The following is a 17,902-nucleotide window of genomic DNA, read 5'->3' as shown; positions in this document are numbered from 1 at the left end:
CTTCTGGCGAAAATCCGCTCGATGCTGCCTCATTCTTTCGCTCTGTACTACGTACAGAATTCTCAGACAGCCGTTGTCTCTGTGCCAATAACTGATCACAATACTGTATTTCTTTGATCAGTGCTGCCTTCTCTCTCTCATACTTTTGCTCAAGCTCTCGCTTACGTTCCTGATACTCCCGTTCGCGTGTATTCTCACGTTCGTGATGCTCACACCTAAGAGTAAGTTCTTGAAGCTCCTGCTTCCGTTCATTCTCGCGTGCTTCACGCCTACTCTCACTCTTAAGTTCACGACGCTCTCGCAAACGTACACGACGCACGCGCTCTCGTGGTTCCTGTATCACCTCCCAAGCAAGCTCAATGCTTTTGTCGTCATTGCCACTATCATTAATCGCCTTTATGATAGCTGGCGTTTTCATCCGTTCGTCCGCCTCAACTCCCAAATCGTCGCACACCAACAACAAGTCTAACCTCGTCAACCTTCTAAGATCCATGGCAGCTGCCCCGACAGGTGGTTAAAACTGTTTTCCTTACTTAATTTGTGCAAACACACAATGCAACAAACTCCCGATTCCCAGAACTATCAAAATGAACACACAGCATTTGAGTCTGGCGAATCATAAGGAAAAAAACCACGCGCTCACTTACGGTTGCAGCACCCTGCCATCCGGTTCATTCGTCCGCTGTTCCCGGTTCCTCCGGACTCCCTGGGTCGAAGGCTCGCTCCTTCTTCGCTACTCCCAGTTTCTTCGGACCTCTTTCGACGAAGGCTCTCTCTTCTTCGCTCTTCCCGGTTCCTTACGATCTCTCTCGACGAAGGTTGATCTGTAGCGCTGCCACCAGTTGATGCATTCGGAGGCGATCCTACCGCTGCCAACCAGATGTAGGGGTTGAAGGACGGGACTTCGGGATGAAAACCCAAAACTTGGGGGTGATTTATTTTACATTACATACAGGGAGGTGAGACGTCAAGTACCAGTCGTACTGACATTACGGGCCGGCAGCAACTCGGACGCTGCGGCCCGCGGCAAGAAGTTCGAGAGAGGTGAATCAGGGAATCAGGGCATGTCCCAGAATGCCTGGAAGGCTTCTTATAAGCCCTTCGAGCTCTGTAAGTCACGTCATGTTTGACCAATGGGAGAGTCCGCTCCGATGACGCCACTTTCAGCCAATGGTAGGCGCCCGTGTCGCGGTGTCACACCTGGCGGCTCTCTGCGGTCTTGCCTCGCAGACTGGCAATGCACTTCTTCTAACGAGGAGAAGGGGAGGGCTGCTCATGCTCCATTGTACAAGGGCCCACCTGCTCCCGGTGACTCGTCTCCGCAGCGGTGGCAAATGCCTTCTTCAAAGGCGAAGGGGGACGATTGAGCTCCATTGTCCCAGGGCCCCTTCTAATCCCGGCGGCACACGACCTGGGGCCGCAAGCTTGTTTGCACGTGTCTCCTCTGGAATGCGCTTTCCTGCTTCTGCATTCCTCAATTAGCTGTGCTGCAATACGATGTGGTCTGGGGAACTCGAAGTAATCGCCGGAAACAGCTCCATATCTAACAATACTCAATATGCTCTATTCTAAGAAATATGTGAGTATAGCACTAAATACTGCGTAAACTAATTCGGTGCGTTAAGGATACTTCCAGGCTACAATGCGTGCTTTAATGTCCAACAAACAGACAGGTACGAGAAAAAAGCCGTTTCTGTAAATGAGAAGCTAATATTCACCATATGTGGTTTCACTTTGAGTGGGCCTAGCCAGGTGGCGTGGCGTTTGCTTACGTCTCTAGTGGACAAAATGAAGTTGTTTCACTCACTCACTCACTCACTTTGAACGTGCACGTGTTATGGCTTGCGAAAACAAGACAATGGGTTCACAGTAATACCCCTGTCAAGCGGGGAAGTCAAGTGCACTTACGGGGAGTCCACTTCTGGACCTTGAGCTTGAGTGACACTTCAGGCTACGCGGTGCTAGAGGATAAATCAGCGCACTCGCAGAAAAAAGAATGGCGAAAGACTAAGATCCATGTTTTTCGAGAAGAATGTAGATTAAAATAAGACTTCTAAAAAGCGATTGCTTTCATTGTATTGTAAATAAAAAAACAATCTTGATCTATATTTACTCAACCAAAAATGAAAGTATTTTTATCATAAGAGTGTTACAAGTCAAGGCCGGCGAAGGCGAATGCCTAGCCAATCCAGAAAGGATGGTGGCGTCCGACGAGGCGGCATTTGATCCTGCTAGAACAGAATATCAGGGATTTCTGTTCTGATTATTTTGTTAAAAGCTGTTCGACAGCTAGAAATAACTTCTGCGTCGTTTTTCTATGCATTACATGTTTTTTTATCGTTGAAAACCGCTAGCGGCGAGGCTACGCACTCGACAGCAAGGTGCGTTCCGTGAACGCACTCCGACCGGAGCGCACTCTTCTGCGAGTACGCTCCGCTTGCGACATTTATGGCGTTTTTCACTGGTCGATTCGGACCAGGATTTCTTGCTCCGCGGTAACGGATCCGAATTTCACTGGTCGATCTGAAGCGGGTTCGCGCGTTCCACTGGTCGTTTCGGATCAACTCGCTCCGCGCCGGATCGCTCTCACTTGCTCCGCCGCCGAGGCGCGGATTCGAGCGGAAATAGCACGCGTCACTTCCGTCTTCAAGCGAAATCGGTACCCGATTGGTACGCTGCGCACAACATTGTGTTGCTTCGGAAAATGGCTGCGTTCGGTGCTGTTGCAGCGCTCGCGTGTAGCGATGAGAGCTCGGACGACAGCGTTTACGGAGTGACGCAGGTGCTGTACGAAGCCTTCTATGCACGTTGTCCATGCACAATAATTGCGGGCGCGACATGGAAATGACGGACTATGCAACTGCCACGGTCAAATTACACACGGGGGACGGCGAGTTTGGCTGCCGTGGAAACGTACAGAACGGAAGTCGGGCATGGTTTTCGGAACCGGTTCGTACTACGTGTATGCAGACTTCCTGTGTGATCCCCCGCGGAGCGTTTTTGCGCTCCGCTGGCCGATTCGGATTTGTGAAACCCGAGCGCTCGCTCGAGGATTTCGGCGGCCGCTCCAGATCGACCAGTGAAAAACGCCATTAGATTCTGGAAAATGCACTTAAAAAGCGACTGCACTCTCCGTAAGTGCACTTAACTTGCCCGCTTGACAGGTGATTTAGTTGGACATGTCTAACGCCGGTCAAACGATGGATGGACTAGGCCAACGTTTCACCAAGGGGTTTCGTCGAAGACCTTTTGGGGAAACGATGGTATCAGCCTGGTACATCCATTGTTGTACCAAAGTTGATGGCTTTGTGACCTATAAGAACGTCGGGAAACGAGTACAAGATACTCGTAAAATTATTTAGATTCCGATATTCCAAATAAATGGATAATTATTGGAGTTACTTTCAAGGCGTTAGTCTGATACCGAATTGGTACCCCTCGTCCACCATCCACATTCAAATAAATTGCGACATGCAGTGACCTTCAGTTGCTGGAGTTTGTCTTTTGGTGCGTGGGCCTTATAGAGAGGGGGACCTCTGGATGAGTCGCAGAGGAGGTGGTCGAAGGAGTCGCCGAACTGGAAGACTCGGCGCGTTGCCCTAAGGTCGGCGAGGCGTCGCGCGCATTCAAAGCACGCTATGCGCGAGTCTCCTCAGTATATAGACGCCCATATAAGGCTGCTTACAGACGCGACCGCGCACAGACCGAAAGGAGACCCCTCGCTGCAAATCTCGGCTGGCACGCGAGGGCCCCTGTCGGGCGGACTGAATGAATGACCGCGCACAGGACGTGCGTGGCGCCCTCCCCGCCGCTCAGCGGTGAAGTCTCCCACGCACGGCAAAAGCGTGCAGCAACGCGTCGCGTGGACGGCGAGCGTCGTGCGCGCAGGGCGAGGAACGCAGCAGCCGCGAGGAATCCGAGCCGGAAATTGCGATTTGCGACAGCGAAGAGCGACGTCCGTCGCGTATGTCGCGCTACTGGAGAACCACGAAGGGAGTGCCGCCGCGTTTGTCCGTGTCATCGCGCCGAGGCAACAAAAGAAAAAAAAGTAAAACAAAAGTAAACGGGAGTAGAGGGAAGGGGCGGTTGGGTTAGGTTTCACTCGGCGCTTTAAAAAAGCCTTAGAAAACAGGAAACAGCGTAGTTGGGCGAGGGGGGGGAGAAGAAAAATATAACAAGCAAGCCTTCGAGGGACACTTGCCCTTCCGCCAAGCCGCGGCGAGTCGTGCTTTTCATGCTGCGCACGAAACGAGGGACGAGGTCGTTGTCGCCGCAGCGACTGCGTGGGGGTATGTACGTGCCTCGCGTGACTTAATTGTTTACGCGTGTGTCTTTGCCAATCGCACGTGCGTGGTGAGATGGCACGTTCGTTGTTCGAGTCAGTTTGAGCCGTTGATCAAGCGGTTGGCGCTGGCGTCAACCGCTTGAGCGTGCACGCGCGTGTATCTTACCTGCGGTGCTCTAACCACCGGAGCATCGAATATTCGAGACCTGGCCACGTTATGCCTGTTACACGTCCTCGGGAACGTGTGCTGTTTACGTGTTTGCATTGAGTTTATTATTATTATTGTTGTTGTTGTTGTTGCTGTTGTTGTTGTATCATTTTTGTTATTCCGCACAAGATTACCAGAGAACATAGACATTTCATGTTCCTTCCTGTGATCGCCAACACTGAACCGTCCACAGTGTGCGGATTCTTTATAACGCTTATTTTCGTGATGTCAGTATGTTTTATAACTCATTGTCACTGTTATTTTGCGAGATTGGTGTTGTTGTGTCGTAGTTTGATACATTCTGCAACTGGCTTACTTCTCCTTCTTTTTCTTTAATATTTACCTTGCACTTTGTTGTGCGTACTCTGGGATAGGTTTGAAGCGGCAAGGAATGGGACAGGGAGAAAGTGTATACTACGGCGAAGAAAACTACTTACTTAATACACAAAGTGACGGGAAATAAATAAATAAAAGCGGCTACGTCAACATAGAAAATCACATAATTCGCAGAAATAAGCACTAAACGATGACCTATGATAAAACTGTGTGCATTAGTTCAGTTGCTTCTGTTTTCTAGATACAACTTAGATTCTCACAACCTAAACAAAACAAAAAAGCTGAAATTTGAGGGTGGAACATAGAAACCAGGGCGAACAATCGGGTAATGAGGACGCCCTTTCCACTCCTGCGCATCGTTTCAGTTAAGACAAGCCGTATGGCAACAAACAAGAATCGCAGATACGCTATAGTTCACTGCACAGAAGAGGGGAAGTCTTTCAAAAGTGCACGGCGAGCGCCCACCGAGCGCACCCGAGCTATGAATTCACGTTTTCATATTTTTTTCTCTCTCTCTCTTTCGCAGCGTTACGGTCTGACGCGACGCTTCGCGGAAAAGGCGTCGTCTCCTCCGCCATCGGCATCCGGCGCACGGCGGCAAGCTTTTCCCGCGGTAAGTGATGCGGCTCCGAGCAGCGCGGCCGAGTTCGTCGCACCGGGGTCTGTAGGCGGCCGACAGCTGGCCGATGTGCCGTAGAAGGCCAAGCGCGCGCCGAGATCACCGTACGGAAGCACTGGCGAGCCGCCGTCACTGACGGCGGCGAGGCGGGCGTTTTCTTCGCGTAAAAACCAATGTACCCACACTATACTGTCGCCTCGTGCATGCACAGAAATTGTTGTATATAGTAGCCGTGAGTAACATGAGAGTGGACGGCTAGTTCCGTTTTTGAGCGACTGAATACTCGCGATGTGGTACCGACAGACAAAGAAGGTAATGCGAGCATGTGGAGGAAATCACTTATTAACGCGACAGCGTCAAGGAGCTAGTGTCGCAGAAAAGCCGGCGTCGGCGGCGTTGGCCGTGCGCGAAAAATCCCGGAAGCAATTGATAAATAAAAACAACTTGCAAGATGGGCTGGGTGGGAATCGAACCAGGGTCTCCGGAGTGTGAGACGGAGACGCAACCACTCAGTTCGATGGCTCAAAGCAGGACAAAAGCGCTCTAGGGAGTACGGTGTTGCCTTAGAAACGCGCCGTAGAAAGTTATACTGCCGTGTATATCGGTAATTATGATCATGTAAATTACAGAAGTCGCAGTTGAAGGAGTAGCGAAGTACGTTTCCGCTACATTTCTTCTGCGCTGGGCGCACACGCAGAGCCATCTTGCGGCAAACACAGAAGACCCCCTCCTCGCAATGTACGGCGCTGCCCCTACAGCTGGCACGCCACTCGCCCGCTTCTCCACTTCGTCTCGTCAAGAGCATGCCGAGCGAATGAGTGGGCGGTGCGAACGGGGTGAGATAACGCTATCGCGTTCCACTCTTGAAGGCGAAGCTTAAGCGTCCTCCAATTTTTTTGTTTGGCTAAAGGATAAAGGGTGAAAAGGTAAAGGATTAAAGGGGAAAGGCAAAGGGTACGAACAAAAGCTACTTGCCGCCAGTGAGGGCCGAACCAGCATTATCGTTTCCAGATTTCAATAATTAATGTAAATAACCAACAAAGACTTTCCCCTGTGCTTTCTTTGGTTTTAGTTATCTGTCATTTGTTCGACTAACAAGTAGGGATCGTCTCTTCTACACTACTTTCGGGGCACACGCTCCCATATGAGAATAAGTACAATGTCAATATGCATAAATAAAATAAATAAATGCGTCAGATGCACTGAGAGCTTCAACATACGCTTTTTTCACCACCATAAACCACATGTTCTAAAGTTCTCAAACAAGCATGGTCCAAGTATGGTGAGGTACAGGTACTTCAGCTGCCCGTTACACGAAATGTGCGTTGTGAGACATTTCCTGCGCCATTCACTTATCTTTCAGCCGAAGAAAAATAAAAACGCAAATGTCGTGTTACTCGCGTCTACTTATTTGATGTCGCTTTTTAACCCCTTTAATAACACTGCCTCGATTTGGGGCCACCGGGCCGCAGTTAAAGTAGTCGGCACACTATAACGCGTAGTGCGCACCGATGGACGCGCCACTGGTGGCGGCCTCGCGAAGTGAGCTCGGGAAAGCATGCAGCCACGCGCCGTTGTTTTCTGCATCATTGATGATCATGCTACTCTGTCTTATTCACGTTTTCAGAGCAAAATAAGGAACACCCTGTGAATGTGTGCGGTGGCCAAAGCTTCAAACACGTTGGCTGGCTAGTTGGTTAGAATCCATGGTAGAGTGTATAAGCGCGACTGAACGCGACTGCCCTCGTTCAGTCGCGCTTATACACTCTAACATGCAAAGCTTCAAGGCACGTCGAAGAAAAATTGTGGCACGGTGGGGTGCTCAAATACCGGTAAAGAGAGAGAGAGAGAGAATGAAGAGGAAAGGCAGCGAGGCAAATACAGGTAAAAAAAAAATACCGGTAAAAAACGTGTCAGCGGGCAATGCGGTTTTAATCATTCCCCGCAAAGCCTCATCAGTGGGAGTAACGATAGCAATGGATGGCCGCTTTTCTGCGGGAAATTTCTGGTTCTCATGCTTTCTCTCGTCGTGTCCGTGGTTTTTGCACTCGATCATGTTTGCACGCGTAAGCGACGAAGTTTCTCACGGCCTGCCCATGTTTCGTTCGGTTCGTCGTAATGCAGGATGTGCTTTAACGGCATTTTACTAAAGTTCTGAATGCCGCTTGCCGCTTCTGTACCATTTGCCGGTTCTTTATACCGTGTTGCATATTAGTTAGGCAGCACGACTGCACGAGCGCATCGTGCTGTATGTTAAAGATATACTGAAGCTTGCAAGAACTAAAATTGATGGTATTATGCGGCCCGGTGAATCATCGCACCAGCTGTCACGCACTTCTTGTTTTGCAACTATTTTATGCCTGGCTTCGCGCATGTTGTACTGTTGCTAGTTGCTTCATGCAGGACTGTTGATTATTTTTAAGTGCTATATTTCTACCTTTCCTCGTTTGCAAAGGACCTAAATCACGCTGTGTCTTATCGGAATGATAACAGGCAGGTGCTTCTTTAACAGCTTTATTCTTTTCGCCCAATGACATTTTAGACGTTGTGGTTTCTTGGGAAATGTGTTAAGAAAATAGGTAGTTGAGGGCGAGAAATAGTTGCTGCATATGGTATTTCTGTTCCATGTTCGCTGAAGAGTTCGAGTCAGGTTTGGAATGTTTTTACGCCTTGATGCCATCTGAGCAGACTTACCACGCCGAGCGATTTGTTTGTTTTACAACGTAGTCCCTTCTTGCATGTGCATTTTGTATGGAACTGAATTCTTTCTTATGCTTAGGCCACAGAGGACTAAGCCCGGCCTTGCTGCCAGCGCCCATCTAGCTACATTGGCTGGCGCTGCTCTGCCTTTAAATATATAATGTGGCATCTCTCTCTATAGCAACATTCGAGAAAAAAATCTACTGAAGAGTTGGTCAGGCTTTAGCTTTCTTTGTACGTTTCCAAGCAGCTCCCTTGGTGAATTTAAAATTGCAAAAACATGGAGTGGAAACAGTTCATCGGCGTATGCAGTAGAATTGCATCGGCAGTACAGCGCTAACTGGCGCTCTTATTAACCCTTGCGTGTGTTGATATCGTTGACCATTTCCATCAATAAATTCGCAATTACCCTTCTTGAGGCGACATTGACCGCACTTATTTGGCGAGATCAAGTGTATTCATCGGCAGCAAGATCACTATGACATGTGCACACATCTCACCGTGCGGATTTGAGACATAAGTGTGCACTAGCGACGTGTGCCTATTATTGAGGTACAGAAGCAGTACTGCGGCACGGGTAGAACTTAAGAAAAAAAAAAACATTGAGACATAGCATTACTTAACAAAACCAAGGGGCTAGTGAACATGAGCTCCACTTGGTGTAATGGGGGTTCATTGTATTGTCTGCGGGGTGCATGCACGCACCTAGCACGTATACGTGGACCGGGCTGGCCCAAACACCGGTAACATCTTGTTCACACCCGCTCCCGCAGAGGCCAGCGTCTTCCCTATACAGCTGTCACCGCAGAATAAGCAGTCTGGCACCCGAACAAAGGAGAAAGCGCAGCCGCGAACTTCAGCCATCCTTGCTGCAAAGGGTTGTCGTCTGCTACTGCTCCCGCGCGTACTTTTGGAAGTGTCCGCTAGGTGGCTATCGGCGGTGCACTACGTTTTAGGTGGCATGTAAATCGGCATTGGCTTTTTTTTTTTTAAGGCAACGCAGCAACAGTGAAATATGACTGAATGTTCGGATGAGTCATGCGGCCGGGTAAGCCTGCAGCAAGAGTTTGGCCGACTGCGTGTTGAGGACTTCTCTCACATAGACAGATAGTTGGGGTCAGTTTTGGCCTTCCGTATGCGCCTTTCGTGCGACAGAAGTCGTATGCGAAAAGTTTGTGGCACCGATTTCACGAGGAGTCTCAACTCGTTGATATTATTATTATTATTATTATTATTATTATTATTATTATTATTATTATTATTATTATTATTATTATTATTATTAATTTTACGCAATAGCCCAATCTCGTGTTTCCGCATGAGAACGCAAATCTTGTTCGAGCGGCCTCGCGGCAAAGCGCGTTGACTGTGGTTCTGAAGGACGCGGACGTGTATACAAGTTGACGTATAGAAGATGCCGACGAAACGGAGCGCGAACTAACCGATACTTCCACTAATTAGCTTATTTCGCAGCCTCGTTATGTTGGGCAGCGCTCGCGCGTCAGTTCTTCTTGTTAATCATTGCCTTATCTCTTTCTTTTTCTTTCATTCTTTCGTACCACGTGTTTAAAGGCACGAGGTCCTTCTCCAAATCCGGCGTACGTATGGGCTCGGCGTCTCCCGCCGCAGCCCGCGATGCGATGCGGCTTAGCGCCGAGTTCAAAGCCCGAGCGCCGCGCGGAGGTTCAGGGAACCCTTCCGGCCAGGTTCGGCAGCTCTGCCCCCCCCCCCCCCCCCCCCCTTGTAGCGCATATGCGGCGGCGAAGTGGAAGCGCTAGAGTCCTCCCGTCCGGGAAGTGTTGGAGGACGCGTATTTTTAGTGCCTGCAGCGGCGGTCTCACGCACGCTGTGCTCGTACAACACAGGCGGCTGGAGTGCAGCTGCGGGAACGTGCACTCACGTCGGTCCGTATACGTTCGGCGGGCCCGCGCTGATCCGCGTAGAAGCGAACGCTGCGATTGAATCGGTTGATTCGTTGCGCGTCAATCTGCTGCGTCTATATAGACGTTGCGGCAGTGGCTTAATGAAGTGATAGAAGGCGGTCCGACGAGTTTGGCAGCCTTGCGCGGATTTGTATGCGCCTTCAAGCGACTTCATATACGATGGTATAAATCGTCACTTACAGCGCATACATAGAAGGAGTACAAAAAAGGACGACGTAGACAAGCGCTGACTTCCAACTGATTTTTATTTTCAGAAACAAACGTATATACCCTGAAACACCAAGACAAAAGCGCCCTCTACAAGCAACAACCCGACATGAGAATGCATTCAGAATTTATTACCTAAGATGAACGAGAGCGCATGTGCGATCTCAGGAAAACCAGTTTTTTCTCTGTTAGTGCGATTGATGGCTTACTAACCTAATCGCCATCGACAATCGCTGCTGCTTCAATGATAATTCTAGTACTTTCATTGGAATTTATACCATGGAATACCAACTAGCCCGTACTCAAACCTTGCTTCATATACGACTCGGAAACGCGCCATACGTTCAGCGTCCATCGCATTTCGCGACGGAAAGAGCAATCGCATTCACTGCGGGCCCGTAGGAGCGGCTCGTCGAGATTGCGTGGTGTGACTCTGTGGTTCTTTACTCGTGTACATTTTAATATATACTCGTTGTGCGTCTCGAAATGTGCCTGAAACTAAACTCTCTCTCTCTCTTCATCCCTATATCCCCTCTCCCTAAATTCATGGTAGCAAACCGGTCGTGAGTCTGGTTAACCTCCCCATCTTTCCTCTTTTTCGGTTTCTCTTCTCGCCACCTCTGCTTGCTGTTTCGTTCACTCCGCGTACGCGTTCCGTACAATTCTTCGCGCTTGATTGTTCGCGAATCCGTTGAGCTCTTGTCTCGTGCACAGCGCACACGTGCTCGGTATTCCCGTCGCGCTCCCTGTCTCCCTCTTCTGTGCTGCTCGTCTTCCTCCCCCGAACTTCCGACCGATGGTTCCGCGACGGCCACGCGCTATCTGCTATAATTTTTTTTTCGTGCGTTTTGGAACCAACACACGTGCATTGCCGTCGTGCGCACGTGGTGGTTATACGGACGTTCTTCTCTTGCCGCTTTATTCTATTACTTTTTCGCATGTGGCCCCCTTCCTTGCACGAGGCGCCGCCTTCCTCTCTAAATAAACGGTTTCTCGTGGACGCCTTCCCTCGATCCGTCGTCCGCCCCGCGGCCGTTGAACGATCTCGGCCCGGCAAGGCCTCCTCCGCACGTGTGCTGTGTTGCGCATACACGTGGGCCCGCAGCGTTACGTGCTCGCAGCGGCTCGGAAACCTCGAAATCGGCCTACTGTCTTGTCGTGCGCCCGTGTAACCTTCACTCGGTGTTAACACGCTGCACGAACTGCACCGAAATTAAGTGGCGTAATGAATCGAACCTGCTCCGAGTGACCGTCCTTCGCTCGCGCCGCTTCGCTGCTTCTGCCTCTCCCAGGCTTGCTTTCTGTGTTTCCTGTACGATGCAAGGTATCGGCCGCCAGGCCGTGTGTAGGGAAAATAACTTTGTAAAAACAAAACATCGGACAAATGCTTTCTACACAGTCGCTGTTTGTGCCTTTCAAGGCTGCCGTTGTAAACAAGTCTCTTTGGTCAGCGAACCAGCTTGGGCGGAAGTGCGGCAGCGTGCCACTCTCGATCGCAGTATGGTAGCGCTTTACGGTAGTCTTGTTACCATGGCAACATGTGCTATAAGTCTGCGCAAGCTAACATTGGTAGGCTATACTCGTCATCATCATCAGCAGCAGCAGCCTATTGTTATGTCCACTGCAGGACGAAGGCCTCTCCCTGCCATCTTCAATTGCGCCTGTCTTGCGCTGGCTGATTCGCGCCTGCAAATTTCCCACTTCCATCACCCCACCTGGTTTCATGCCCTCCTTTACTGCGCTTCCCTCCCCTTGGCACCCATCCTGTAACTGTATATTCGCCCGCCCTACACATTACATGGCGTGTCCCGATCTATATTTTTTTCTTAATGTCAACTAGAAAATCGGCTATCCCCGTTTGCTCGCTGATCCACGCCGCTCTCTTCCCGTCTCTTAACGTTACGCCTAACATTACTCGTTGCATCGCTCCTTGCGCGCTCCTTAACTTGTTCTCCAGCTTCCTTGTTAACCGGTAGAATGCAATGATTGTACAGTTTTCAACGACAGTGGTATACAGTGCCTATAGGCGGGCTGCAACCTTAAATAGCGGTATGAGCCTTGCTGGCTTTGTTCTGTTTGTTTTCCTTAAGGTAATGTAATCCGCAATAAGTCTGCAGGTTTCACCTCTATTGTTGACTGCGACGTCATGCCATGGTAGACGCTTCACGCGTCTGGTCCCTGTAAATCTTAGATTAATGTTACGTTCAGGCGCGAATAGCGGGAAATAATCAAACAAAATCGATCTACGCGTCGCGATCACCGTGATTGTAGATAACAGTGCGACTGTCACTTTCAGTTGTGAACGTGCGCCTTTATTATAGCGGTTCGCGATGAGAGTGCGCGTGCGCAACGTCATATCGAAGCGCCATGCTCGTAACGGTGCGGGGCTGACCATTCTCGACAATGTCGAAATTCCGCCAGATAGCGAATCCGCCATCTTGTCAGCTGTGATTGCCCCATAGGGCTGCAATGGCGTCTCTGATTTGATCAAAACGGTGCCATCGCAGAATTTGATGCGGGGGAACCTAACATAAGTATACTTGCATAAGCATAACCTTCGAGACCCGTTTCTACCGCTCCGCGGAAGAGGTCGCTGGGGCCTGGATTTGCACACCACGTTTCACCTCGGGTGTTCTTACAACTGCATTTGTACGTGGACATAAATCTCTCAGAAGCCAAGACGAGACGGGACGACCGATATTCTGGTTCCTCGTCGCGAAATCCCGTTACACGGCGTCACTGTCCGCCGGGCCGTGCGAACGACACATCCTCTTCTCCTTTCGTACGGGAGTCGTCTCGTTGCCTTCTCCGCCGCGTATCTTCTCGCTTCCTCTCGGCCCGTGACCTGTCCTCCAAGTCCACTAACGGTCGACTTGGAGGACAGCTTGTCGGCCGTTAGTCGACCCCGGTCGACTAACGGCCGACAAGATCGTATTTCCCTCGAGGTTGACACACGCGTTGAGCAACGTCATAACCTCCCGCCGCCATACACGCGCAATTCCGGCTCCCATCTCATTCGAGAGTTGTTCAGCGGTCAACGGGCGCCTTTTCGGAAGCCCCCCCCCCCGTTATCGTCGTCTCTCGCCTCGGTTCCCGCCTCGCATCCATTCGCGACGGCCCACCTGTGCACGCGCAACAAGGCGGCAGAATAGCGGCACCGCGAGCAGTGCGTCGTGTGGTGACAACGGTGCCCCGTGCCGCAATGCCGTCATCTCGCGCCTAACGAGTTCCGCCGTCATGGTGTCCCCCTCTCCACTCTGATCGAGAGGCGTTTCCTCCCCCGGAAGTGTGGCCTTCGTCAGGGCGCGGGGGTCCGGTGTGATTCTCTAGTTGCGTGCACCGATGGCGGAGCTGCAGTAGATTGAAGACAGTGTATAAAAAGTGACTGCTGAAGACGCTGCGAAGTCCGTCCCCGTCAACCTGGTGCTGCATTTGCTGAAACAGAGACCTGTAGCACAGATAAGCAAATGTATACAAACTGGGAAGCTTCACCCTGGAACACATACCTTCACGCATACCGCTTTCCTCTTTTTTTTCGTTCACACGCTTGTTCATAGTGGTAATCTTCTTCGTCGACCCGTGTTCATCGACAGTCTGCGAACAAGGGAAGTATCAGCCAGGAGGCTCCAGGCTGAGGCTTCCCTCGTTCGCAGACATTCATACTCACCTGAAGGCAGTGACTGTCGTTGGCGTGGGGGTCGACACGCTGACAACTCTTCCCGTAACAGAACAAGATGAGCGTGAGCCTCGAAGCCTCCAGCGCCAATTAATTTCAGCGAAAGCCCTTGGTTTCCGCTACTTCTGGCTGCAGAGAGGGGCTACAGTCGAGGACCTCTCTGCAGCAAGCTTGAGAATCTGTCCGACGAATTCTGCTAGGTGCGCTTGATCGAGATACGTACTTGCGGTAGTTAGCTATTCTATTCACGGTCAGTTACGAGTTGGGGGGATTGGGGCCTGTGTTGTGTTCTTCCCTCAGTCCTCGTCTTTTGCGCTGCGCAAACATGTCGATATTGGGGAATGTGGTTTTTGGCATTGCCAGAGGACTTGAGGAGTGACCGTCGCAGTTGGGTATCGTAAACCGCGGACGGATATCTCATCGAGGGGACACCCGGATCGGTGTGTGGGTGAATCAGTGCAGAGGTATTCTAACGGCCGAGACAGGCGCACGTGGGGTGCATACGATTGGTCCGGGCATCTTGCCCGACACAAGGCAGTGGTACTGCAGTCAGCACGAGGGAGAACATTCACCTTAACGGGCTATCGCTTTCGGGGTGAGTGCGTGCGCGATATCGCTAGCGAACTGTCTTCTAATTAGTCCAGGCACGGCAGATATGGAAAGGGTGCACGCAACTATGGAACCGGCTCCGGGGTCCCAGTTGTGTTAATAAAGGGGAAGACGCCGTGTGATGCTACCTTCTCCCTCCGCTCAGCCGTTCGTCCCCTTCTCTCTCTCTGCCTCCCCTCTCTCTTACGCCCTCCACGGCGGGCGGCCAATTAACCGGGCGCCCCCTTCCCATGCAGCCGGGTCATCCTGTCGCACTCAACTTCCCGGAGAGGTTGCCCAAGCGAGCGGCATCATGGGGCACTTGTTGCTCCTCTTATTATAAGAAGCAGTGTTGCAATTTTAGGCGTTTTGCGCTATACATATATAGCGCTGTTTTTCTTTTTTCTTTTTTTTCTCTCTCTCTTTGGGCGTTTATCTGAAAAGCTTACTTTTTTTTCATCTTCTTGCATGTCAATGCTTTTTTGAGTGAAGTATTTATTGGAGGATGTTTAGACGACTGAGGGAAATAATCGGATAATGTTACTAGATATGGGCGTGTTCTTAAGTGCAGGAAAAAATACTTGTTGTCAGCGACTGCTTTTGATAGCACAGAGGTTAGGGTGAAACGTCACATATTGTAAACGCCATCTGGCTTATATTTCGCTTCATTCAGCCATTGTGAGCTTTTCATAAAGTAATTACTAATTACTCCCTTTTCTTTTTTTCAATTCTAGAAGATGCATCAACACTTTCCGTGCTTTAGATGTCTCAGTCTCGTAGATGCTGCACGCTTTTTTTTAAATGACATTTCAGTTTCGATTTAAGCTGCCTATAAAAATACCTGCGTTGCCGAGCACGAGGTCGCAGGTTCGATTCCAGTCGCGGCGACGGAATTGCAATGACCCGAGGGTGGTCAAAATTAGTCCGGAGTCCCCCGGCGCGCACCTCGTAATGAGATCGTGATTTTGGCGCGTAAAACTTGGGACGTTCGTTTAATTTCTCTGCGCATTTCTAGCAGAATCTTGCGGATCGGGGCGGATGGGGCCTGATTGGACGTTCTTATTGGACGATTGGATTGGACGTTCTTATTGTGGAAATCATTGCGAGAAACAACTATTGTCGCGAGTTCTGCTGACTCTGTTTTGAAATTTTTATTTCTCAGCGTATACGCACTCGTCGGCCCGGTTATACACTCTCGATTTCGTAAACTGCGCGGTTACCGCGAAGTCACGTTGCGGTGCGAACGGCCGGAACGAGATGCGGGGAGAGTTGCGGCGTCGTTCAAAGAGCGCTGACGCTGAACCACTTATAGCTTTCCGCAGAAGAGAAAAATAAGAAGCGAGGGGACGAGCATATCATAAAGGTGCTCTGCAGCTGTAATATACGGCCACCCAAACCGGAAAGGAAAGCATCAGAAAGCTTAGTCACGCGCAACTGCATCCGTTGAATGCGTGAAAACATAAAGCGACCCGCGTCTATATGCAACGATCATAGTCGGGCTTAAATTATGCAGGAAACTTATCGCTTGCTCCGTCAAAGACACTATAGTGCGCATATTACGCCGTTTGGTGACATGCAGTGGGCCCACTTCTGCGAAACTTAGAGGTCAGGTTTTGAGAAGACAGACACTTCTCTGTCTAGCCTTTGTTTTATCGTCGCAAATTTTAGCCAAAACAGCACGGTTGAGATACACACGTACGTACATGCAGAGAGAGAGAGGGAGAAAGAGGAGATTAGTTCTGTTTTAAAATTGGCTCTTTGTCCAAGTGAGAAACTTAGATCGTCACCATTAGAGTCCGTTAATTACTCTATTGAAAACTGCAAATATAGATTTAAGGTGCGCGAAAATTTGGATAAGAGCACAGGGCTGCAGCTGTCTGCAGGGGCCCTTACGCTACGATGCTGAGTGTAACGCTTATGCAGAATGACACGTTATGTAGTTTGGACTCAACGAATTTCGCTGTACATCGAGCGTGTATTTCGCTGTGCGCGCAGATCGCCGCCGCCTGCCCCTTCGGGAGGCCTCGCGAGTGCAGCTGCACGCGTGTGTCGTCTCGCGCGATGGTGCGAACAGGCCTTTTACGCCCACCCGCCGTGGTCGCTCAGTGGCTATGGTGTTAGGCTGCTGTGCACGAGGTCGCGGGACCGAATCCCGGCCACGACGGCCGCATTTCGATGGGTGCGAAATGCGAAAACACCCGTGCACTTAGATTTAGGTGCACGTTAAAGAACCCCAGGTGGTCAAAATTTCCGGAGTCCCCCACTACGGCGTGCCTCATAATCAGAAAGTGGTTTTGGCACGTAAAACTCCATATATTATTAGGCCTTTTACGCCCCGTTGTTGTTGAGGGCCACGCGAGGTGCCGCTCCTTTGATGAACGAACCGGCGCGACGCGGCAGTGATCTTTATGCGTCAGACGCGGCGCCCGCGGTCGTAAAGGCTTTATCGTCGACGACGACGTGGCACCTATATACCTTTCGACACTCGGGGCGTGTGGGCAGTAAGTTGACGCGGCCATCGAGGCTCTCTGCGAGCGAAGAGCTCCTGCTCCTCCCCTCACCCCCCCCCCCCCCGAAGGAAAGAAAGAAAAGCACTACAGACAGAGAAAATTGGCGCTGTAGCGACTACGGAATCTGCAAGCATGGCGGTACGCAGCCAGGGTTCCATCAATCCTGGACATTGCAAAGTTCTGCCATCTTGTCAAACTGCGCGTTCTAAATGCAACCATTCACGGCGATAATTATTGCACGTGCGTGGAGTTTTATTGGCGTTCGCGTTTAGAATAAGGGAATCGCTTCGAAATCGATGGGCAAATAATTATATACATATGCACATGCGAAAAGTAAAACTGCGCATTCGGAAAAACTGAACGATATGTGACGATAATTGTTAACTGCGAGTCGGCCTAGTTGGAACATATTCATCTTAAAACTTTTTGTGCGCAAACAAACAGGGACGAAGAATAGAAGAAACACAAGGATGAGCGCTCGTCCTTGTGTTTCTTCTATTCTTCGTCCCTGTTTGTTTGCGCACAATAAGTTTTAAGATAATCGTTAATTACATAGCAGTTTCAAGTGCGATACGATAGCGCAAGTTCTTCCGATAACCAGCGTACAAGGTGCACTCGGAAGTATGCTGGTGTGTACGAGAACAATCCTCTCTCACTGCAGGAGCTATACACACTCCCGTTATACCTGCAGCACGCTGCACGGCACAGACAAGTCCCGTTACCCTGCACCGAGTGCTCCACAGTGAGCAACGTCGTGTGCTTGCATATCTTCGGGCTGGATGGTGGTGCGCATTTTCGGCATCTCCTGCCGCGATCACTGTTGCGCTGCC

At 50.4% G+C, this 17,902-nt stretch overlaps 1 protein-coding gene across 1 annotated transcript in view; it reads left to right on the top strand.

The window, feature by feature from the left end:
- LOC135903206 (uncharacterized) overlaps positions 1–17,902 on the top strand; it is a 258,736-nt gene that overhangs the window by 84,319 nt on the left and 156,515 nt on the right. The window contains exon 2 of the mRNA XM_065433615.2: positions 5,356–5,442. The gene's annotated coding sequence lies outside the window, so the exon portion shown is untranslated. The remainder of the gene's footprint in view (positions 1–5,355; positions 5,443–17,902) is intronic.

The sequence above is a fragment of the Dermacentor albipictus genome, chromosome 2 (genome assembly GCF_038994185.2).
Source record: "Dermacentor albipictus isolate Rhodes 1998 colony chromosome 2, USDA_Dalb.pri_finalv2, whole genome shotgun sequence".
NCBI lineage: Eukaryota > Metazoa > Arthropoda > Arachnida > Ixodida > Ixodidae > Dermacentor > Dermacentor albipictus.
Note: the sequence above shows the minus strand (reverse complement) of the source record. Positions and strands in the feature narration are given on the sequence as shown.